This window comes from Passer montanus, unplaced genomic scaffold, assembly GCF_014805655.1.
Source record: "Passer montanus isolate IOZ18808 unplaced genomic scaffold, ASM1480565v1 scaffold124, whole genome shotgun sequence".
Classification (NCBI taxonomy): domain Eukaryota; kingdom Metazoa; phylum Chordata; class Aves; order Passeriformes; family Passeridae; genus Passer; species Passer montanus.
This window is the reverse complement of record NW_024359167.1, coordinates 1,078,320-1,100,661: the sequence shown is the minus strand read 5'-3', so window position 1 is coordinate 1,100,661 and position 22,342 is coordinate 1,078,320. Positions and strand designations below refer to the sequence as shown.

At 40.8% G+C, this 22,342-nt stretch overlaps 1 protein-coding gene across 4 annotated transcripts in view; it reads left to right on the top strand.

Moving 5' to 3' along the window:
* CDH8 (cadherin 8) overlaps window positions 1–22,342 on the top strand; it is a 154,312-nt gene that overhangs the window by 31,141 nt on the left and 100,829 nt on the right. Inside the window, exon 1 of one of the 4 annotated variants that reach the window (XM_039698416.1) lies at window positions 19,748–19,900. The exons of the other annotated variants lie outside the window; for them this stretch is intronic. The gene's annotated coding sequence lies outside the window, so the exon portion shown is untranslated. Of the gene's footprint in view, window positions 1–19,747; window positions 19,901–22,342 lie in introns of those variants that run through there. 4 annotated transcript variants of the gene reach the window in all.

Below are 22,342 nucleotides of genomic sequence, written 5' to 3'. Positions count from 1 at the left end.
AACTTTGGTTTTGAGCCTCTCCTGAGTCAGGCTCGTAGCTCAGGCCAGTATTCCTTCTCCAGAGGAGCAAGGACCTTCTTCCAAGGGCTCCTGACAGTCTGAGGTGGCTCTGTTCTGAAAGTTCTTACCTTTGCACAGCAAAATTGAATGTCATGAGCACAACAAAGACCAGGAACAAAGAGAAACAGTCTGAGGTGGCTCTGTTCTGAAAGTTCTTACCTTTGCACAGCAAAATTGAATGTCATGAGCACAACGAAGACCAGGGATAAAGAGAAAGGTGTAACTGGGGAGAGAATTGAGAAGGGTGAGAGCTGCTGTTCAGCTTTCTGTCCTGGGGAGAGGAATTGAAATACCTTCCTAATTGTGAAAAACACCTATCACTTGTTTTAAAATTTTAAAAGTTTAATAGTAATGCAATGGTTATAAAATAGTACTACAAATTAGAGCAATAAGAATTTGGGCAATCAGAGTTAGGACAATAAAAGCAAAGAGTTACAAATGTTTGGATGCTTTCCTCTTGAAAGCATGGCTCACTAATGAAGGATTAACCCTTAAAAGCAATATCCTGTTGCATATTCATATATCTCATACATGATTCAAAAATTCTTTTTAAACAAAGGGTGTTTTCTGGTTATTGTCAGCCTCCCCTCCTCATCTTGTAAATCAGCCATCTTGGTCCCCACCAAGTCTGGTCCTCTCCAATAAGGAGGCAATAATTCTTCCCTAGGTGATTTTGGTGTCTTGTTGCTGTTATCTCTGTGCAAAGAATTTATTCAGCTAGTTAGAAAAAGTATTTTACATCGCATAGTTTCTATTTTAATATTTATGTTATAGCCTAAAACTATATTTAACACACTACTGAAAAGGAGTAATATCATATAACTTTCTAACATAACACTTATTCATTTAATATTTGTGAAAAGCCAATCATATAATACGCATTTTTCACATTAATCATATGGGTAAAACACGGGGTGAGGACACTGTCAACATGTTTCCTATTTCTCTGAAGGCTGCCTGTGGAACCCTGTCCATCATGCTCTTTGTGAGAGAGTGTGGCTGGTTTTACACCCCAGTGATGTGGAAGCTCACATTGGTGAAAACTGATGGCTGGTAGCTCTTTTCCAGCCTGGACAAAGGCATTTCGTTGTTTCAGAGCTAGAGAGAATTCAGGTAGAGTTGCTGAAGCTGCTGGTGGATTTCTAGGTCTTTGTGACTCTCAGAAGCCATGTGCCAATGTCCAGATTAGTGCTAGAGCTGACCTCACCTGGACCTGTGAGCTCAATAACTTGGGCATTGCTTAGGAAATCAAATTTTGTCATCCCCTGATGGCACTTCTTTGCAGGTGAGATGACCTCTAGCATTCCTTATTTCCTCTCAATATTCTTTGAACTATATCTCAGACTATTTTATATATAGATGGTTTTAACATTAGTCAGTGTTTCCTGTGAACTTGCACAGACTTTGAGCCTGTCTGCAAACCAGGCCTTGCAGATTACCTACAAAATGTGTATTTGCACATCTTGTCAAGTCTTGGGGCTGATAATGTGTTCAGTTTTTAAAATAGAAATTTAAAATAATGGAAAGATCCCCCTTAGAGGGCAGATAGTGCAAAGGCCACAGCAGGGAAGTCAGAGGGGTGGCACAAGTCAGAGCCTATGTGGTGACATCTCTCTAAAGAGCTGCTGGGTGAGCTTGTACAAGTTCTGCATTATTTGCTGAGCTAGAAACGGTACCATGCACCTTTCCCAGCTGCATTGTGCCTCCCTGCTACTGAAATGAGCTTCCACAAACTTCACTTCAGTGCATTTGACATTTTTGTTGTGTTTTGTGTCCTTTTGTCCTGTAAAACAGTGTCCTTTGCACATTCAATTCGTTGCTCAGGGTCAGCTTCAAAAGGTTCAAGAACTTAGTGGAGCACTTCTCTTGTAAGATGAGGAAACCTTTGCTCCTCATACTTATTTTTCTCCTTCTCTGCATTGCTTTATGCTGATAAGGAAACTGAAGTTTGAGAGAGATAATTTTTTTTTAAATCCTTTGCCATTTACTTTCAATATGTCCAAGTGCAGCATATCTGTGCTGACTCCATGTTCAGTTTTATCATTAGGACAAGTTAGGAAGTGGGGAGAAAGGATTGTGGGAATAGCAAAAAGGAAGATTTCAAAGAAATTAATATTTATTTTTACTTTAAAAAAACCCCAAAATATCCATTGTTATTTAACATACTGGTCAGCCTCACAAATGGATGAGACTTTCTCTGTTGGAAATAGGACTATCAGAAAATTAGTTTCTTTCTAAACTTAGGAGATTAATAAGCTGAATAGAGACTCTGTGCTGCTGTACTTGTTTGTTTGAGACATCCATTGTTCTTGGAATTCTCTTGGAGCTCAGTGAACATTTGCATTACAACAAACACACCTTTTATTACCAAGACTTTGACACAGCTGGGCAGGTCTGGAGGAGGGAACCTGCTTCTCTGTTCCTCTTAGTATTCATCTTAATTCATCACACTGGGTTCATGTGGCATAAAAATGGGATGCACTTCACTGAAACTATGTGAATTTATCCTCAGAAATATGCAGTTGTGTGTACCCTGAGATGAGAGAGTCACTTTTAGTATCTATATTGGCTTTTCAAGCAGCAATAAAGGAAACTCTGCAATAATAACTGAGCACTTGTGACTGGCAAACACACTCCTGCAGCTCAGAACTGGAATATGAATGGGCACCACAGGAGGTTTGCCCATTTCTGATGAAAACAGTTTTAACAGCATGAATTTATGAATATACTCAGTGCAAATGAGAGTTTATTATGCTGAGAGTCCAAAAATGATGCTTCATTTATTAAATTAATACAAAAATGGTATTCAGATAGTATTGGAGAGTTTTGTAGACCTTCCTGAATATGAGAGCTGAGGCTGAAACCATTGACTTGGGTTATGGGAGGTAATGGAAAACAGGACAAGCTGCCAAAAATTTCCTATTCTTTGCTTGATTGAAATGAATGTGTATTTGGAACAGCACCTGTCACAGTTTCCCAATCTGTGCACTAGAGAAAATGGTGCTTGCCCATTTTGGAATTTCTGGGTTTGTTTAATGAAAGCTTGCTGTAATTTTTTTGCTCTATAAAAAACTTTTGCCCTTTTCACATTATTCTTCCACCACATGGGTCAGCTGCAGTTATTGCTGCAAGATTTGAAGCATTGACGTCTATTGTAGTACAGTCTGAAGTAGCTTCAAATTTCCATGGTTATGGCAGCATTCATAACATAAAATTCAGGCAAATTTGATACCTAGTGCCACATAACTGTGAGTCTTATTGCCAGATTTGGATATCTAGTCTGCCAGCTGCAATGTGCACTGCCCAGCTCATTCAAACCATATGCCTTGAGCAAACAATCAGCAAAGTGTGTTAAAAGCTCTGAGAAGTACCATATTAGCCATACGTCAGCCAGCTGCATGTCCTGCCCTATTAATTTCAATAAAAGCTTACCCCTTCAAAGCTGATTTTTTGACTTCTTTGTTCTAAAAATACGGCTTAAATAAAATCTGTGCATCTGGAGTTAGGTTTACAGCAACAAATTTATTCTATCTGCAAAATAATATTGAAATTTTGGTACAGTTATAAAAGTTTCCCTGGAGACAGAAGAATCCATTGCAAGCTTTTCCTGTAGCTGGAAAGGAAACAGTCACTCATGAGCACCCTAAAGCCATTTGTAGCACATATTCTTCATACTCTTGAGGGACTCTTGCCCAGAGTAGAGTGCTCAGTCTTGTGCCATGACAAAAATGAAAAATGTATGTATGTTTTTCTCCCTTTTGCTGGATTTAGCTGATGCTCACCCTGCTGTAGTCACTACCCTGAGGCTGTTTGCAAGAGTGAGTCAAGAATACACTGGTAGTAATAAACATGTAAACTGTGTATTTGTATGGCTTCCTACATCTGTAAGGCACTGCTTTGCCTCTACACCTCTGTATATTTGTTTTATGTGCCCTGGTTAAAATGGATTCTCTGGTGTTTACATTTATATAGCCACAGATTGTTATTATCTGCATGTTAGAAGAAGGGGTGAATATGACAAAAAAAAGATATAGCAATGCCATTGTGACAGGTACAAAATACTTTTTCAGGGTCCAGGGTAGTATTATTTTAGATTCAGTTTTGTGGGGTTTCAAAACCACAAGAACAATGCATATTAATACAAATGTTACAGCATCTCTGAGCAGGAAGGAATTATTTTGTTCCAAGCTGTCTTAGCTTAAAAAAAAAAAAAAGGGTAACAAGTATGTTGTGAATGAAACATTTTCATTGCTGATTTTTACCTACATAGTCTTCTTCTTTGATCCTCTGAAATATTTTATCAAGAGAAACCAATGTTGCAAGCGCTAAGGCAGAACAGCAGAGCAGCCTACTGGGGTTAGTTGTCTGTTCTCCACAGTGCTCACAGTTAAGCCAAAGTGAAGCATAATTAGGCCAGTAAATTCAATATACTTTCTATCAGTCATACTGATTTATACCATTATTAATATCACCCTGCAATGGTAGGGGGAAAAAAACCCCTTTAAATATTAGGGGTAGTAGGGAATCTGACAGACTTTTATTGTTTCTTTTGACTGGAGCATCTTGGTGCCCAGGAAAGGCTGAGGGAGCTGGGGCTGCTCAGCCTGGAGAGGAGCTCCAGCTGAGAGGGCCTCAGCCTGGGGTGTCCCTGTCTGTCCCTGTCTGTCTGTCTGTCCCTGTGTGTCCCTGTGTGTCCCTGTGTGCAGAGGGCAGAGCAGGCCCAGGCTCTGCTCCGGGCCCAGCCATGGCCCCAGAGCCACGGGCAGGGCCTGAGCCCAGGAGCTGCCCCTGCCCAGGAGGCAGAACTGCTGCCCTGGGCAGTGCCAGCCCTGAGCAGATGGGGCAGAGAGGCTGTGCAGGCTCCTCCCTGGGGACATTGCAGAGCCACAGGGACACTCTGCTGTGCCCTGTGCTCTGGGATGGCCCTGCTGGAGCAGGGAGGTGGCACCAGAGCAGCCCCGTGGGCTCTGCCAGCCTCTCCCATCCTGGGATTGTGTTTTATTTCTCTCTTGATCTCTAAATTCTCACTGTAAACTCAAATGACAAGGACACAGCTCTACTCTACAGGCCTTAGACTGTGTGCAGTAGATGTTAACATTCCATTGTTTATCCTTTGTTTCTGCTCATCTCATCTCGTCACAGACCTTTAATGACTTTGTTGGGTAGTTTATTGACTCAGCTTCCAGTTTCCTTCTTCCTTCCATCCGAGGTCATTGCAAAGAGAATACATCTTGAATTGGCACATGGTACTCACTGTTCTACATAGCTTAAAATTACTAAAGCTCCTCCTTTGCGCAGTAGTTCTGTATAGCTGGTCTTCTCCAAATTCTGGTCCTCAGTTTTAACAATGTCAAACATAGTTTAAGACACTGGCAAATTCTTGGAGCTGTACTTGTGGTGGAAGTTGCTGAAAATCCACTAGCCATTTACCAGGTCTTGACTGTGGCTATGAAGTCTTAAGACAGGTCTGCAGAGACATAATAACTGATAAAAATACGTGTTTATAAAGGTTGCTTCAAGGTTGGGGATGTGGCTCCCTGAAGAAGAATTCCTCCAGTGTTAAACTGATACTACACTGGATGAGAGCCAACAAGCTCTGAACTTGCTCTTAAAAACCTGGAGCTGGAGATCTTTTCAGAGAATACATCTGTATTGCTAATTTACACCTTGAAGGAGGAAATTGGCTGGAGAGTTGGTGAGAATGAATAAATTGATTCACAGTGGGTTGACAACTCCCTGTGTCTGACTTTCTGTGAAACATCTGTGGGTGATGCCACCACAAAATTTGACTGCTGGCTCGCAAGCTGGTCTACTATCAATATGTGATTAAAAACCTGTTGCTCAGATATATGAACTGCATTCGTGGCACTGTTTTCCAGATTACTTTATCTAGCTTTGAATGGGTGATAAAGGGGCTGGAGCAGAGCAAGGAAAAACCTGCTTCTTCAAAAAATGTCATCTCTGCTGACTCTCATAAATGTGCTAGCAGAATAATGCAGCAGAAAATCAAGCCCAGATCTGAAAGTAATGATTTATCCAGAAAATATTTTTCTTTAGAAAAAGTTTTGTTTTTACAGTTTTAGAGAGAAAAATAATGAAGATGAGTAAGTTTTAGCAAGTATTACAAGGTGAAATTTCTAACAGCTAAATCATTAAATGCACTCATTTGTAAACAGCAGTGATGGAGATGACAAGTTGTATAGATCACAATTCTTCTCTTCTTGTCATGAGGAACAGTGATTTATTATTTGAGTAATCATGCAGCACAACACAGGATTTAGATTCCCGAAGAAAAAGATTTGCAATGTTTATGAATGTATGGATGCATTAGTATTTCATTAGAAAATTATGAACTCAGAAAAAATATTATTAGTTTCTAAAATGTGATGCTTGTACACTGAATAAAGCTATAATGTAAACCAGACAGGCAGGCCTGTGAATCAAATGCTCCTGCACATCATATATTAAAGATTTTCCTGATTTGTGTCTGCTGTAGACAAAGAATACTCATGTTTGTGCCACTTTAATCCATGATGAAGGTGCAGCATGTACTCAGAAAAATGTCCTTATGTTGAGCACACTTAGTAAGTTTTTTTTCATCCTGAGAATTGTACAGTTTCATACAAAGATTAAATGAGACAAGAGACTCAGATGTCCTGGCAGTCTGCACGTGGTGCTGAAGAATGAACAGATTAAATATATGAAATTCTTAGTTAGTATCCTTCTGCAAAGGAAAACATAACATTATGCAATTACACAGTATGGGCATTTAAATTTATTCAGCCCTTGTAGAATCTGCCCATGGCATCTTTTTCTCCCCAAACAGACGTTATTGTAGCTTTATTCTGAGAAGCAATTTGCCATATCACAGCTGGTCATCAGTGAGGCATTGTAGCCCTGATTCCATGGCTGGCCCTCAGTGAGGAGCTGTGCTTCCCTCGTGCTGCTCTGTGCCAGGACACACTCGATTCTTAACACAGTGAGGGGTGTTGGATGTGGATTTGTTGGGAGCACAAGCTGCAAGTTTGTTTTTTCAGGCTAAAGGGAAGGACTATTAACCACAAACTCTGGAGCCTCTGATTTTATAATTGGAAATCAATTGGGCAAAGCCTAGTTTTGCATATGCAACCTCTTCCTGTGACTGTATCCCAGAATGGCTTTCTCCTGAAATGATTTGCTTAACAATTTTACATTAAGAGCTAATCTATTTGCAAAATCAGTTTGAAATACTAAATTACCTGTGTGCTTTTGGCGACCACGTAGAAAAAATTTTAACCAGCATGGAATTATCTGAATGGTGTTTTTTTGGTAATTTACATTTTAATCTCATTGTTCATTTGCTTTAATTAAAAGCCATCACAAAAGTTATTGGCACTATGGAGTTGCAGTGACTTTGGTAAGGGCACAGTGGGGCCGATTACATCTGGAGCTTATATTGTTCTCTGGTGTCCGAGGAGGGTAAAATGCAGCTCGAGTGTGTTAGGCCAGACATTGTTAAAAGGCTTTTACTCAACTGGTTTGGCCACCATGGGCCTGTGTGGTGGCATGGACTCATTTCTGTCCTGATTACCCTGGTGTTTGGGAATGCTCGGGTGGCAGGGATGTAGCATTTCCTATTATTATATTTCCTATTATTATTTCTCTGCTATTGTACATAGAGAGCTGTTTAGCTCTGTGAAAAGAAGGTGCCTGGCCAGTGTATTTAATACCAATGACCTTCAGATGCAGGGCTGGACTAAAAGGACCCCAAACCTATTTTGTTTCCTGGAAAGTGAACAGTGCAAGCTGTTATCAGTGACAAGTTCCTCAGGGGCCAGCGTGGGGCCAGTGTTATTTAATATCTTCATTAAGGACATAGGTGAATGGATGGGAGGGGTGGATTAAATCAGAGGTTAGGAAGAAGTGAGGGTGGGCAGGCCCTGGCACAGGGTGCCCAGAGCAGCTGTGGCTGCCCCTGGATCCCTGGCAGTGCCCAAGGCCAGGCTGGACACTGGGGCTGGGAGCAGCCTGGGACAGTGCAAGGTGTCCCTGCCACTATTGCTTTTTCCTGTATTTGCAGTGCTTGATCTTATACACACATATTGACATGGCAATGTAAAAAATATGTTGCTGTTCTGATTAATTTTATGTTGGAAATATAAAGCTCTTTCCATGTCAAAGGGGAAATTCCTAGTTATTAACTCAGTAATTTTTTTTTTATTTTTATGTTGCAATAATTAATATATTGTGGTGGTAGCAATTTATATTCTGGGAAGCAGGAATGAAGAAATAATCTATTGGGTTTTCTCTTTCTGTCTGAGGTCTCATTATCTGTGCAAGTTTATTATTTACTACCTGAGAGTAGTGCTGTTGTAAAATGTGCAAGAATATTTGAGATTTGTAGTGTGATAGGGCTGAATTGAATTGAATTGGATCTAAGTAAGTGCAGATGTGGCTGGTTTCATCTTTATCAGCTTATCTAAGCTTCTGCACTTAAAGGCTTCTGTCAGTTCAAAGCACAGGCACTGCTTGGTTGAACAGAGCTAAACTATGGTAGCACTTCTTAGCCTTTCAAAAATAATTCTAATTTTAATTCAAACATATGTACTACAGAACTTGGAGGAGTTTAGATATGCATCAATTAAAAATTCCTTTCTGTTTTTATAATATAAGGAGGCATAAAAAAAGGAAACATATCAAAGCTCTTGAAGTTTAATTTTAGTTTTCTCAAAAAATGTGTCTTCTTTCCATGTGAACAAATGTAATTGAGTTCTTTCCCCATTCCCTTGCTTTAAAAAATCACTAAAATATAAATCAAGATTTAGCATCAAAGAGCAATTTTGTCAATACAGGCATTTGGGGAGATTCTTAGAATGTTGGAATAATTATAATATTGGATTTCTGTTCAGCTTAGGGATAGACAAAATTTTGCTACTTCAGAGCATGCTGAGAGATCTAAGTGCATTTCTGCTTTTGAAATGATGGCAGAGCCTACAAGTGCAGCAGGGTTAAAATGGCTATTTTTAATTTTTTTATTTTTGTCTTGGGTTTTGGTTTGTTTGCGTCTCCAATTTTGATAATTTTTACTCCAGCAGGACACCATGGCACGTTGAGAAGAGAGCTGAATCCTTTCTTTTGATTGTGTTTTTCTCAAAGGGCAGAAATATGGGGCAGATATGGATTGCAAGTAGATCTCTCCAAAAAGAACATCAAATTTATGGCTGGAGATTTCCACAGCGAGAGCAAATTCAGCCTAATTAATTTGCTAGTGAATTATGTTCAAAGCAATCCCAGAAAGGGCTTTGCACAGCATGGCTGGGTTTGTGCATCAAGACTTGTAATCCAAAATCCTTTGGTCAAGGTAGGGTCTGTGAAAGATAAGCAGGAAGAAATTATTAGGAAGAGACTGTTAAAGAACTAAGGAGATCTCAGGTCTAATAATTTCTTTTCTCTTCCCAAAACTCAGTCCATCGTCTTTCACACTCCCATGTGATATTTGCCATTTATGAAAACTTGACCCTTAATGACCTCCTATATAAGGTTAAAATACATTTTGAAAATGCAATATTCCCATCTCTGGAAAAAAACAAGCAGTTGGATCCCCTGTAGTGTTCGTGCACTCAGCCTGGAGTGATGAGAGCCAAGGGATTATGTTCAGGAAGCTGCCTGTGGTGCCTTGAGATCCATGCTTGACCCTGAGGAAGGGATCCTTCATCTGTGGTGGCCCTGTCCCCCTCCCTGTGGTGCAGCACCATCCTCATCACAAATCCCAGATGAGTCTCAGAGAAGGCAGCAGGATGTTCCCTTATGCACAGTGCCCCAAATGATGGGGGAAAAAAGGGAGAAAACAAAACTTGAGAGATTTGTTTGAGCATGTGAGGCCTTGACACCATGGGGTGACCCTGTCACTTGGCAATCTCTGAGCACAGGAATCAATTGTGCCATCCTCCCCTGAGCCTCCTGCACTGTGCTCCATGTTCCTTGGCACCTGACAACATGTTTATTGATTTCCAAAGATGTTTTCTGGGGGAAAATTGTTGCCTTCAGAGGTGAGAGTTCTCTGTGCTCATCCCTCCCCTGAGCCTCCTGCACTGTGCTCCATGTTCCTTGGCACCTGACAACGTGTTTATTGATTTCCAAATATGTTTTCTGGGGGAAAATTGTTGCTTGCCTTCACAGGTGAGAGTTCTCTGTGCTCATTGTGGATTGCTGAGGAACTGGAAGGGACTCCTGTCACTGGAAATGATGTAATGTAATTTAGGAGGGGACAGTATGGGGATGTTTGTCATCCTGTGATGCAGCTCAAAGATTTTCATTACAAACTACAAAAAAAGGTAATAATTTAAAGGTCTTTCTAAATCCTACACAAGAAGGAGTTTCAGTAGGTATTCTACATGTGGAATTTACTCCAGTCTTGCCTCTTCCTGCTGGGATTATTTATTCAAATTGTGCAGAAAGATGCCGAGTCATAGTTGTGATGTCCTTTATCACAGACACACAATACACAATTCTGTTTGTTAAGATGTACTAACAGGAGAAACCTTGATCTGTATAACTCAGGAGCAAAATCTAAGAAGTTATTTTAGAGATAAATTAGTATCTACTGGATAAATGATTAGGATGTGGTTACTTAGCTTCTGTTAATTTGAAGCCAGGTGACAACAGGCTCAATGTGAGTGACCAGTGGTGCTGCAGCAAAGAAAGCCAACAGGCTGCTGGGTGACACCAACAAGGGCATTACCAGCAGAGACAGAGTAATTTTCCCTCTCCTGGATAATGTTGGGAGTGTTGGGCTCAGTTTTGGTCCCTGCTATGCAAAAAAGAGCTGGACAGGCTGGAGAGGGCCCAGAGAAGGGACACAAAGGCAATGCAAGGGCTGGGAAGGTGCCATACAGGGAAAGGCTGGGGGGGATTGAGTTCAGCCTTCAGAGAGGAAGAGTTAGGGGAGAATTTATCACTGTGTTCCAGTATTTAAATGGCAGCTGCAAGGAAGGTCTTAGAACCATGGATCAGCCTGAGTTGAAAGGGACCACAAAGATCATCCAGTGCCACCCCTGCCATGGCAGGGACACCTTGCACTGTCCCAGGCTGCTCCCAGCCCCAGTGTCCAGCCTGGCCTTGGGCACTGCCAGGGATCCAGGGGCAGCCACAGCTGCTCTGGGCACCCTGTGCCAGGGCCTGCCCACCCTCACAGGGAACATTTCCTTTCTAATCTCTAATCCAAACCTGTCAGAGTGAAGCCATTCCCCTTTTTCACCAGGAGTCACATGGAAAAGACAAGGCGTAATGGGAGATTTCAAGTGAACATGAGGGGGGTTAATTTTCACAATGTCAACAACCAGCCACTGGAATACCTCCCCAGGGAAGTGGTGGATTCCCCAACATGGGGTGTTTCTCAGATTCAGCTGCTCAGGCTGCTGGGCCACCTTGTCTAGACCATGTTTTCACCATGCTCTGGCCAGTCAAGATGGAACCAGATATCTTTGAGGTCCCTTCCATCCTGGCGTTCTATGATTCCATGAAGTGTTTAAAGCACTCAATAAAATGAATATTTGCTGTCCACTCCCGAGTCGAATGCCAATTCTTGTTTATAACATTATAAAGTTAAAAAGCAAGTCTGATAATTGTCTCCAGCAGACTCATTTGCATTATTTCCTCCTAGTAATTACATGAACAATGGGGATTCTCTACCTAAGAGCAAAATACATGTTGATCTGTATGTGCTGAAATATAATCACAGCAAATGTGTTTTAATTATGTGCAGAAGTAAAGGCATGGCAGAAAGCTGCTCTAATATCTACAGAGTGAGTCATCACCTAAAAGGACTAAAACATTAAAATAAAGCTGGTTCTAATAAGGAAAATAATTAAATTATGATAAACAAATGAAATGAAATTGCTTTATTTTAGTTGGAAGGAAAGGTTTAATTGGAGGATTTGTGTAGGCAGTAGGGATGGCTTTGCTTTTAAAGGAAATAAGAATTTAATTCTCCTAGAACTTGAGTGCTGTTTCTGAGAAGAATGACAGATTTTCATTTCATGTGCAGTTGAAAAGTTGAGGAGAAAAGATGCTTTTGTGTCACTCAAAATACAAACTCCGAAAATACCAAAAAATGTTTTGGGGTAAGCATAGCATTTTAAATTAGATGAAAATGAGACCCCTTACACAATAACAAATAAAATTAATTTAAAAGGACACATTCTCTTTACATTTTAAACATACTAAGAAAAAGAAACACTTTAGAAGAATAAAATTAATGCATATACAGGTATAAAAATAATCTCAATGAAAATACCATTGCTTCTCAATGAAAAATAACATTGAAGAAAACAGCATGTTGAGAAAATACTGCCTTGGTCCTTCTCTAAACTCTTTTTTTCCTATATCAACTTTTTAGCAGTATGAATGGTTGGTGTCACGGAATCATTATTAAAGAAAAAAGAAAAAATGTATGCAGCTCCAAGGGTAAGGCTGGTATTTTGGGGGTGTCTTCTTGGTGGTCTGAGCATCCATCCTCAGGACCTTGAAGTGCTCAGGTTGTTCTGTGTTGGGTTTCCATTTCTGTGAGTTTCCCCAGCAGTGGAATGGGCAGATTTTTGCTTAGCAGTGGAGATGCTCTCTCGGTTACTGTGGTGACACATTTGGCATGTGGAGTGAAGTGCCTGTATTCAGATGTGGATGTTGATAACGTCCCCCTGATTGCAGGAAGCCAAATAAAAGGGTTGTTCTGGTCTGGGAAGCTGGGAGTGAATTGCTGCTGTTCAGGATGTGTGATCACTCAGCTCTGCACCCCAGGGCTGGATGACACGGCCACTCTGATGATGACTCTCTTTGCTTGGACTATCAATATAAAGTGTCACTTCTAGAAGAGAATCAAGCCAGAAGAGAGCTTTAGCCATAGGCAGGGAGAAGAAACTGGCTTGGCAGTAAGATTCAAGGCAGAATAAATAAAGTCTGGGAGTATTCTTAGCAAAAAAACACAGGCACTATTGAATAGAATGTTATCCAAGTCAGGTATTATTTCTGGGGGGAAAAAAACAACTCAGAGGCTCCATATCCATCTCTTCTGCAGTCAGAGAAGGTATTGAAATCCATGTTATCTCTGCAAACTTGTGGCCTGCCCTACAGAATGTAACTCTTTGTGTTCTCCTTCGTTTCAACCAGCTGCTATCCTGATTTCCTTTCATGCAGATTTCCTGGAAAAGCTTCTTCCCATCATGCAACTTCCCCATCCCTCTGATGGGGAGGGATTGCTTCTCCCCTGCTTCCCCACAGGCCTAAAAATTCAGTAATTGTCAAATATCTTGTAGACAAGAGCAGGAAATGGAAAGAAATGTAATTATCACATGTAAAACTCTCCAGGTAACCCTTAGAGTGAATATTTTCACAAGCATTCCTGGATTGTTGGGGCTTTTTCCCTCTTTGCTGAAGACTGTGGTTTGTTTGGTTTTTATTAAAAAAAAAAGGAAAAAGGAACAAGAAAAGCTCCAACCATCTTGTAATCAATAAACTGGCATCTGGAAGTTAAATATTCTCAGCTTCATTTTCTGTGGCAAGATTTAAATTGCCTAACATTCCTGTAACTTTTTTCTCCATGTATTTTAGGAGCCATATGCTTGGTATTTATTTTCTTTTGTTTCTTCCTGCTTTGCCACATATTTACCCCAGATATTTCTATTTCTTAGTTGTTTTCAGCACCAAACTGGTTGATATTTTGCCTTTGAGTTTCACTACCAATGTCCCTTTGGAACTACATTTCAGCAGATAGAAGAAGGCTGAGATATGAGGATTATTTTTTTCTTGTGACAATATAGCATAATTTAGCTGGAGGCTTTTTACATTTTTCTCTATTATCCATCACCTAATCTGCATAACCTCATTCCTTTTTATTAGTAAGGGACAGATGTTAGACTTGTAACTATTTAACTCTTATATAAAAGTTATTTTTGAGGCATGAAAAGTAAGTACACTGCACAGAATACAATTTCACTATGATTTTTCATTTTGCCTTAAAAATTCTTTTTAGATCTAGAGAATGGTTAGAATTAATGTGATGTTCCTCTAAACTGTTAGAATTGGACTGCATGGAGACCAGAGTGGCAAACAGCGAGAGAGGTTTAAAAAGTTCCAGGTCAGCTGTAAGAAATCCCAGGTATTCATGGATCTGGTGGCGCTGGTTCTTTAAATAGGGATTTCCATCCATCCTTATGGACACTACAGTCTCCACAAATGGGGTCCATCTGTAAGGGGCTGCTCGTGTAACAACTGAAGCATAACAATTTTTTTGTCTTTCTGGATTCTTTCACAGAGCTGGACCTGTTTGTTAAACTTGCACATCAATAATATATGAAACCAAAGCAGAATATATAACTGGCCCAGGAACTCTGCTTTTCTTAGGGATTTCTCTCCTGTTATTGGGAATGTCAGTGCTGCAGTCCCACAGAATTGCTGTGTGTTTTCTCTTGGGTTTTGTGCTGGTTAGAAGCGCAGGGTTTCATTCAACCTAATTATTTTGTCTTGAAAATAATGCTTGAGCTTGTTGTAGCACTGCATTCACACTTCCTCATCACACAGTCAGGAAAGGAGAGGAGACTGGGGAACCCAGGGGGTTTCCCTGCTCAGCCCCCTTGCCAGCACTGCTGCTGTATAATCAGCAGCAGTTATGCACCAGACTGGATAAAATGATGGCTCCAAGCGTTCCCATCCTTCTGCCTTTTCCTGAGAGCTGCTACCAGTTAGTGCAGTTGGCACAGCTGAGACAGGCAGCTCTGGGCCAGCTGGTAAACACACACCAAGCCACAGACCACTGCTGAGGTATTTAAATAGCCTGGCATTTTTAGTGTGGGTGGAAAAAGAATTTGGTTTCATGCTGGTGTGATTGTGATTTCTGACTGGCCGTGGTTCCAGCACGTCTCAAAACAGTTAACCTTTGATGAGCCAAGATATATTTGTTAACTCGATCACTTTTTCTGTCAGAATATTCCTGACAAGACTCACCAACAGTACATTTGACACTGCTGATATTTTGTTGAAGAACTTCATGCAGCAGATTATCCTTTCAGTTAACTTTGCCATCAATGCCCATTTACATACCCAATAATCCCATCTCCATAGGCAAACAAAACATTCCATCTCCTATATCCTGAGTAAATGTAAAAAGGCAGCTTTACTGACTTGATAAATAATCTCAAACATTTTACTTCAGGTTCTTGCTATTTTCAACACTTTATTATCTACCAGTCAGATAATTGTTAATCTCATTATTTATCTCGTTTGTATGGAAGCCAGTTACACCTCTGTTAGTTATCAGAAAAAGTATAAAAAGTAAACCTGTAGGCCAGAGGTAAACTCTGACTTTAATTAGGCTATAAATTGTGAGGTCACAGTATGAATTAATAACTAGATGTTAGTTGTGAAAGGGTTTTTTTGAGGGGTTGTCTTTGCTTCTGTATCGTTCCTATAAGTCTCATAGAGTTTTGTCCCTTCAAATTTGAGACAGACACTCCTACTGAGGTGTTCACATCAGGTCCTAAAACCATTAAAATAAAAAAAAACAACATAATCTCAGGACTAGAAATTTGTGAAGGCATTCAGCTCTATTTTTCTGATGAGTTTGACTCATACTGAATCCATAGATGGCAATTGTATAAATTAGCCAATGTCTTAGAAAGTTTTTTGGTTTTTTTCCCCCCAAATTATATATTTTGGGTTCAAAATTAGCCAATGTCTTAGAAAGTTTTTTGGTTTTTTCCACAAAAATTATGTATTTTGGGTTCATTCTTCCTTGACTCTGGTTTAGAAACAGGGAAGGGGAAAAACCCCATTTGCTATTTCCCCATCAACAGAGGAGAGTGAGGTAAGCTGGGGAAGTCTGTAGCACACAATATAAGAGTCCTTGTTACATCAAGGACCTCTATGTGTTCTTGCAGTACAGGTAATTAATAACCATTATTTACAGCTCGGTACTGACTGCACTTGTCCCCTGCCCGGCTGCCGTTTGGTGCTCTCAGCAGATGTCCCTCAGGAACTTCAGCAGAAATAGCAGGAACCTTCATAAGATATTTAGATTTTGTTTCTCTCTTGTATCCAGGATATTATTTGGATCATTTAAGAACTGAACTTCACTTCTTAATATTGTACCTCTTCCTCATCTTTTTAAAGGTGGCTTTTTTGTAGGCTTTTTATCCTGAGCACACATTTTAGTAGAGAAACCTCAGCAAAGTCCTTGGAGATCTTCAAAGTTCTCCCTCATGCAGTTGTTTCCCTCTTTTGTTGTTCCTTTTATGGAATTTATGTTCTCCAGTGGGCAGCCTGATGATCAGTTCTTTGAAGGAGGGGGAATACACGCCCTGTGTACTTGAAAGGTTCTCAGAAATCATTATTTAGCCCTATATACCTCAAGTTTGTAGGTGCCCAGAGCAGCTGTGGCTGCCCCTGGATCCCTGGCAGTGGCCAAGGCCAGGCTGGACACTGGGGCTGGGAGCAGCCTGGGACAGTGCAAGGTGTCCCTGTGATGGCACTGAATGGGCTTTAAGGTTTCTTCCAACCCAACCCCACCCATTCTGTGATTCTTTGCCTGCTGTCTTTAGCATAGTGAGTATCCTCTCCTTCCTCCCCAGCAGAGGGGAATGCAGGACAGCTGCTCCTTCCTGTGAGGAGCCTTAGGGACAGCAGGGAACAGCTGAATGGGGACAGGGCCATATGGGGTTTGGGCTGTTCCATGCTCACAGGGTGCTACGAGCTCCCCCCAGCTTGTGTGGGCAGAGCAAACCGACAGTGATTCAGCCATCATTAAATTAGTACAGATGTCTCCTGCTGCCTCCCACAGGAGTCTTTCCATGAGCTCAGACAATTTGGATAAAGGTCTAGACTAAATCATTGCTAAGTCTATATGGATTCTGGCTGCTTTGAGATTGACATATGTTACACACTTCCAGCTCCTGGGATACTGATTTGTATACAAGTTGGCTGTATCCAGAGCTGTAGCCAGAGCTTCTTTTTTGATGGGATGCTGATCCCAGATTTTGGATGTTTGCAGTCACAGGTAGCTCAGGTGCTTATAGCAAATGACATAAATACTCTGAACAGTTCCCACACTTATAGCACTGCTAATTTTGCTTCCTTTGAAACAAATAGGTTATCTGATATGTCAGAAAAAGGTGATAATTGTCCCTGAGACTTGAGTCTCCAAATGTCCTGGGCAGGGGACTGCAGGGCTCAATATAAGTAGCTAGAGGATCAGAGGTAATACATCACTAGGAATGAAGCCCTGCTGGAGCAGGCGCAGTGGTTTATTTCTGCATATTTAATACTGTCGATGTGTAATGGTTTATGCATCCTCTCCCTGTTCAATTCTTCCAGAAAAGCATTAACAAAGGCAGAAGCAATGATCTTTCTCTAGTGGTTTAAGGAATATTTCAAATTTAATGGTGTTGCAAATTGATCGCATTATGAGAGACATAACCTTTGCGAGTGAGTTTGTAAGAAATTCACAGGAATGCATGACTTAGTGGAAATGCATGGGAAATTACATTAGGAAGCTTTGGAAACCACACAAGTGATGAGGCAAATAACTCCTTGTGAAACTGCATGAAATGATAATAACTAGTTTCAGCCAGGTTCCTCCAAATAACTTACAATTCTGCATGAGTTATCCCTAATAAACATCTAACTGCAAGAAAAGAGGGAAAAATAATCAAATTATCCTCATGTTACATCTATTCATTCTGATGTATGACACTCTGATGTTGCTACGTAATTGCAAACAGAGCAGCTCTGAGGAGCTGGTTCTGGTTTGTTTGACATCTCATAAGGAGTTTGTTTTGTAGCATTTCCTAGTTGTTTTTATTTTCACATTTTAAGTAATTTGAAAGATATTTCAAGTAAGAAAAAATTGCTACTGCACCCCTGTGAACAGTTCACAGGTTAGTGTAAGTGCACTAGAAATCAGTCATATTGTCACCTGTAAGCAGATAGTTTATAAGAGAAGCAATATATAAGTACCCACAATTTAATTTTTCAGCTCTCTTTATTTTACTGTTACCTTCTCAACAGCTTTCAATTTTAGCTCGAGCTGGCTGCAGAGCTGATGTTTATATTTCTGCACTGTAGCTGTGTTTGACAGCCAATTGCTAGAGAAGAGCTTTCTATTTGCACTGCCAGCTTTACACATTATGTGGTTTTAGACAGTACTTACTTGCTTGTTCAGACACTGGAGGATGTTAAGCAGTAATCTTAAATTTAAAAAATTACCTTCCAAAAAAAGGTATTTTACTGCTTTCAGGCTGGTTTTATTAAATATTATTAGCAGAAGACATCCTGCATGGATTTGAAATTCTTTTATTAAAAAGGAAGACAGGTTAAATATATTATCTCTGGGACCCTCCCAATCATTTTGAGCAAAACATGAGAATAAGCCGGGCTGGTGAAAGCAGCTGAAAGCAGGGTCTTGAAGGATTTTAAAATCATGACAGCTAAATATGCTTACATAAATAGAAATACCTTCTCTGCTTTGCCCACCCTGGCCTGCTGTACTTTTCTGTGCCTTGGCTGATCTAGACTCTAAGCTTGTCTTGTTTGGCAGATTTTGTAAGCAGCCTTCAAATTACTGCTGTGCCTACGTAGTGATTAACTTTTTTATTCCTCTTCTGCAATCCAAAGACTGCTCTGAGATATGGCTTTGACATTCACTTGAGGAAATAATTTCAACAACACAAAGAAGTCTTGGTGCTCAACTTCAGCGAACTCTGGGCCTGAGGATGAAACCTGGCAAGTTCTAATAAGCTGTTAAGGAGGAAAGGAAAAAAAACAGCTCAAGCACCATGGCAGAAAAGCTCAGAACATGGTGAATAAGATGATGATGATTAAATGGACAACAGAGTAGGATTTGGGATGTGGGAACTGCTGAGCTTCTGGCTAGCCTGTGGAATGGGAATTCCTATAGCTTATGGTTTTGTACAGCCAACTCCATATTTTGTCTGTATTGAGGATGGATCATCAAGTTAGCCTCTGCTGGCAATAAAATTGACAGCCCAAAGGGAAGAGCCCTCTGAAGTCATTCCTGGAGGCTTTGCAAGCCTTACATGTAGAAAAAAACTGCAGCATAGTTTGTGTCCGAGACGGACAAGCTGGAGGAGGGAGCAATGGCTTTGCTGCTCTTTCTCTGGGTTGGGAAAAGAGTGACAAGTGCAGGAGGAGGCACTGTTAATTATAATGCCTGAAGCACTGGAATTGTTAATGTAAGAGCTTGACCCCAGACAGTGGGAGATGACAGACACTTTTTTTCCCCCCATAAAGACACAAAAGAGGGAATGTGTTTTACAAGACTAAAGCTGCATGCAATTTTTGAGGCTCTCTATGCCCAGCTCTCAGATCTCCTGTGGTGAGCCACTGTTCACTGTAGATGAAATAATAGGGAAGTAAATGAGATGGGAAAGGGATTCCTCTTTGGCAGTGTGACACAACTTCATCTCATGCTTCCAAGTGTCAGGAGCAGTTGGGTTAAGAAAAATCCAGAGCTGCTTACAGGAGCACTGTGTGCTGGAACAGGGGAAAGGAACAGCATTCTGGGCTCAGAAATAGTTGCATGAACTCCCGGCTGGGCAGAGAGCCAGCTACAAAAAGGTGCCAGCCATCTGAGGCCACTTGACACGGGGCGCTTGGGCATTAAGGAGCAGCGGGAAGCAGGGACTGGAGGCGTCGGGCCAGGCTGCGGTGGGACAGGGTCAGGTGTGGCACGGCATTCTCAGGACAGAAGGGAAGACAGATGGTATTCCCAAATGGAAATGGCCAAGGCCAGAGCTAGGGAAACAGAAAGCTTTAGCTATCATCTGGCTTAACATAAGGACTCAGAAACAGCAAGGTATGTAAGCAATGCGTGCAGGAAAAATCATCCTGAGAGTGGGGTTTGGGTGGGAACAAAACACCTTGTCCTTGTCACCATCACAGCCACAGGTGGGGCTGGGGAAGGCTTTGCATCTGGGGAGGTGGTTTCCTCAATCCTAGGCTGTTCCCCTGGCAGGGGGACACAACAGTGAAACAGCACCAGAAATACCTAAAAATTCTAATTGCAAATTCATATAGAGACTAACTGGAGATAAATGCATGAAGCTGTCTAAGAATGGCTTGAGTAGTCCCACGGTCTGGATGGTTTTTCCTAATATGAATCTTTGTGAGACTGAATGTGGGTTTATCTCTTCCTCTGTTCCTCCCATCTGTAAAAACAAGTAGAGCTGTATTTTTTTTCCTCCCAAGACATTAAACAAAATTAGATATTAAAGAATGTTAATTCAGCCTGGTCAGGAAGGCAATAAATGATACAGAAAGGACCAATGGCCCTGTGACCAGGAAGGATTTAGATCAAGATTCAGGCAGGTTCCTGAGCTCTTTCCTTACATCAGCTGGTCATAATCAGTGGATTAAAATAACCTGGCTGTTAGAACCCAGGCTTGTCTGCAGTTTTCAAGCAGCAGTTCACTCCAGTGTACTGTGGGATGATACCAAAAGGTAAGCAATGAAAAGTCATTTGTGCACAGTTGCAGCATAAATATAGACAGAGACAAAATTAGCAAATCAAATAGAATAAAAAAGCAGTAGCAAAGAATAAACAGAAACATAAAAGAAGCCATCTGGAATCAAAGATACTCAAATGACACAGTAGGAAACTGAGGCAGACAAAAGTAGAGATTACACTCTTAAATTAAATTGTTAGGGATATTATTGCTTTAATTCCCTTTGAATCTGGTTATGAAACTGCAGCTGAGAAGTGTGAGCAGTAATGTTTTTTGACAGTTACTCCAGAGGCTTCAACTTACATGGTTCCTGGATCTTAAATGGAACCTTTGTCATCCATGGACATGTCTGTTTCCCTTCTGAAGGTGTTCCAAGGACTGACATCATGTCAAGAGCATCAGCTCTGTGCCCCAATTTGTCATTACCCTGAATAATAATGCAGAATATTTGATTCTCCTCTTCCCCATTGTGCACTTATAATTCCCATAACTAAAGATAGGACCAGCTTATCCACTGAGAAAATGAAAGATTGAAATTTTAAACTGAAATTCACTTTATTAATTCTGTGTTGTGGGCAAGTGAATCAAATCTATTTATAATAGTTTAATTAGGAATGACTCTTTAAACAGTGGGTCAACAATAAACATGTTCATTGTCCGTGATGTGTCAGAGCCCCTCAGCAATACACAGCAAAACTTCCTGTAACTCCTAAAGAGGTTCATGTCTTCAGGAAAAAACCATCCCTGCAAAGCCATGTACAGAATGAAACACCTGAAGAGCAAGGTGCATTACAGTTTTTGAAAGCATTTTGAAGCCCAGCATACAGTTTTTGCTATATATATAAAATGGTTGTAAAAGTCACTAAAACCCTTCCATACTTTCACAGAGTGAGTGAGAGCTTCTTAGAAGCCAGCAGTTTCAGAAAAGAGTCATAAAAAGCTGAAAATTCCATCTCAAAGTCCATTAAATGGGGTCTGCCTCATAAATGAGGAATTTTATTGCAAGGCAAAGGTAAAAAATAGAAGAAGAAACTGAAGCATTAGGACAGTGCTGGTGTCTGTGAAACATCAGGTGAAAATCAGCAAGGCACCCTTAAAAGAAAAGATTCCAGAGTTAGGACAGGGAAGGATGATGCAAATTTTAAAATGAAGTTTTAAGGGCAGATGATTCCTTTTCCCTTGAAACGAGTACAGGGTAATTCCCTTGTAATTACATGAGGATGAATTAATTACTTTCTAACAAACTCAAATAAAAACTTGACTACATAATACTGCCTTCTCTTGCCTTAATTAAAAATGTCCAGGAGCATTTTCGTAATGTGTAGATTCTTCCCCACATGAAATATCTCTATATTTATGCTTTTTTTACTGATACAAGGAAATTGGGATTACAGCTCCTCCCACTGATGAGGGATCTATTATGGGCTGTTGTGTATCACGTTGTGCATGAGCACCACACACCTGAGAGGGCTGGAAGTGCCCAATCCTCCTGCAGAGGAAAACCAACAGCTTTCTGCTCATCTGGGCATGGCCCAGCCCCGAGTGCAGGGTGCACTCTCCTGATGGTGAACACATGGAATTCTTTGTGCTGAGCAACCTGCTGTTTTGGCTGCCGTGGGTTTGCCAGGTAGCTGAGTGAGAGCAGGTGAGACAGCTCCCATCTGCAGAGGAGGGAGTGAATCTGCTCAGAATTGCAAAGGAGCTTCACCCACCTTGCTCCCAGCCTTTGTCCATGCATTAAATCCCTGGCTGCAAATGCAGTTTGGAGCCAAGGACTTGCTAAGGAAACCTTG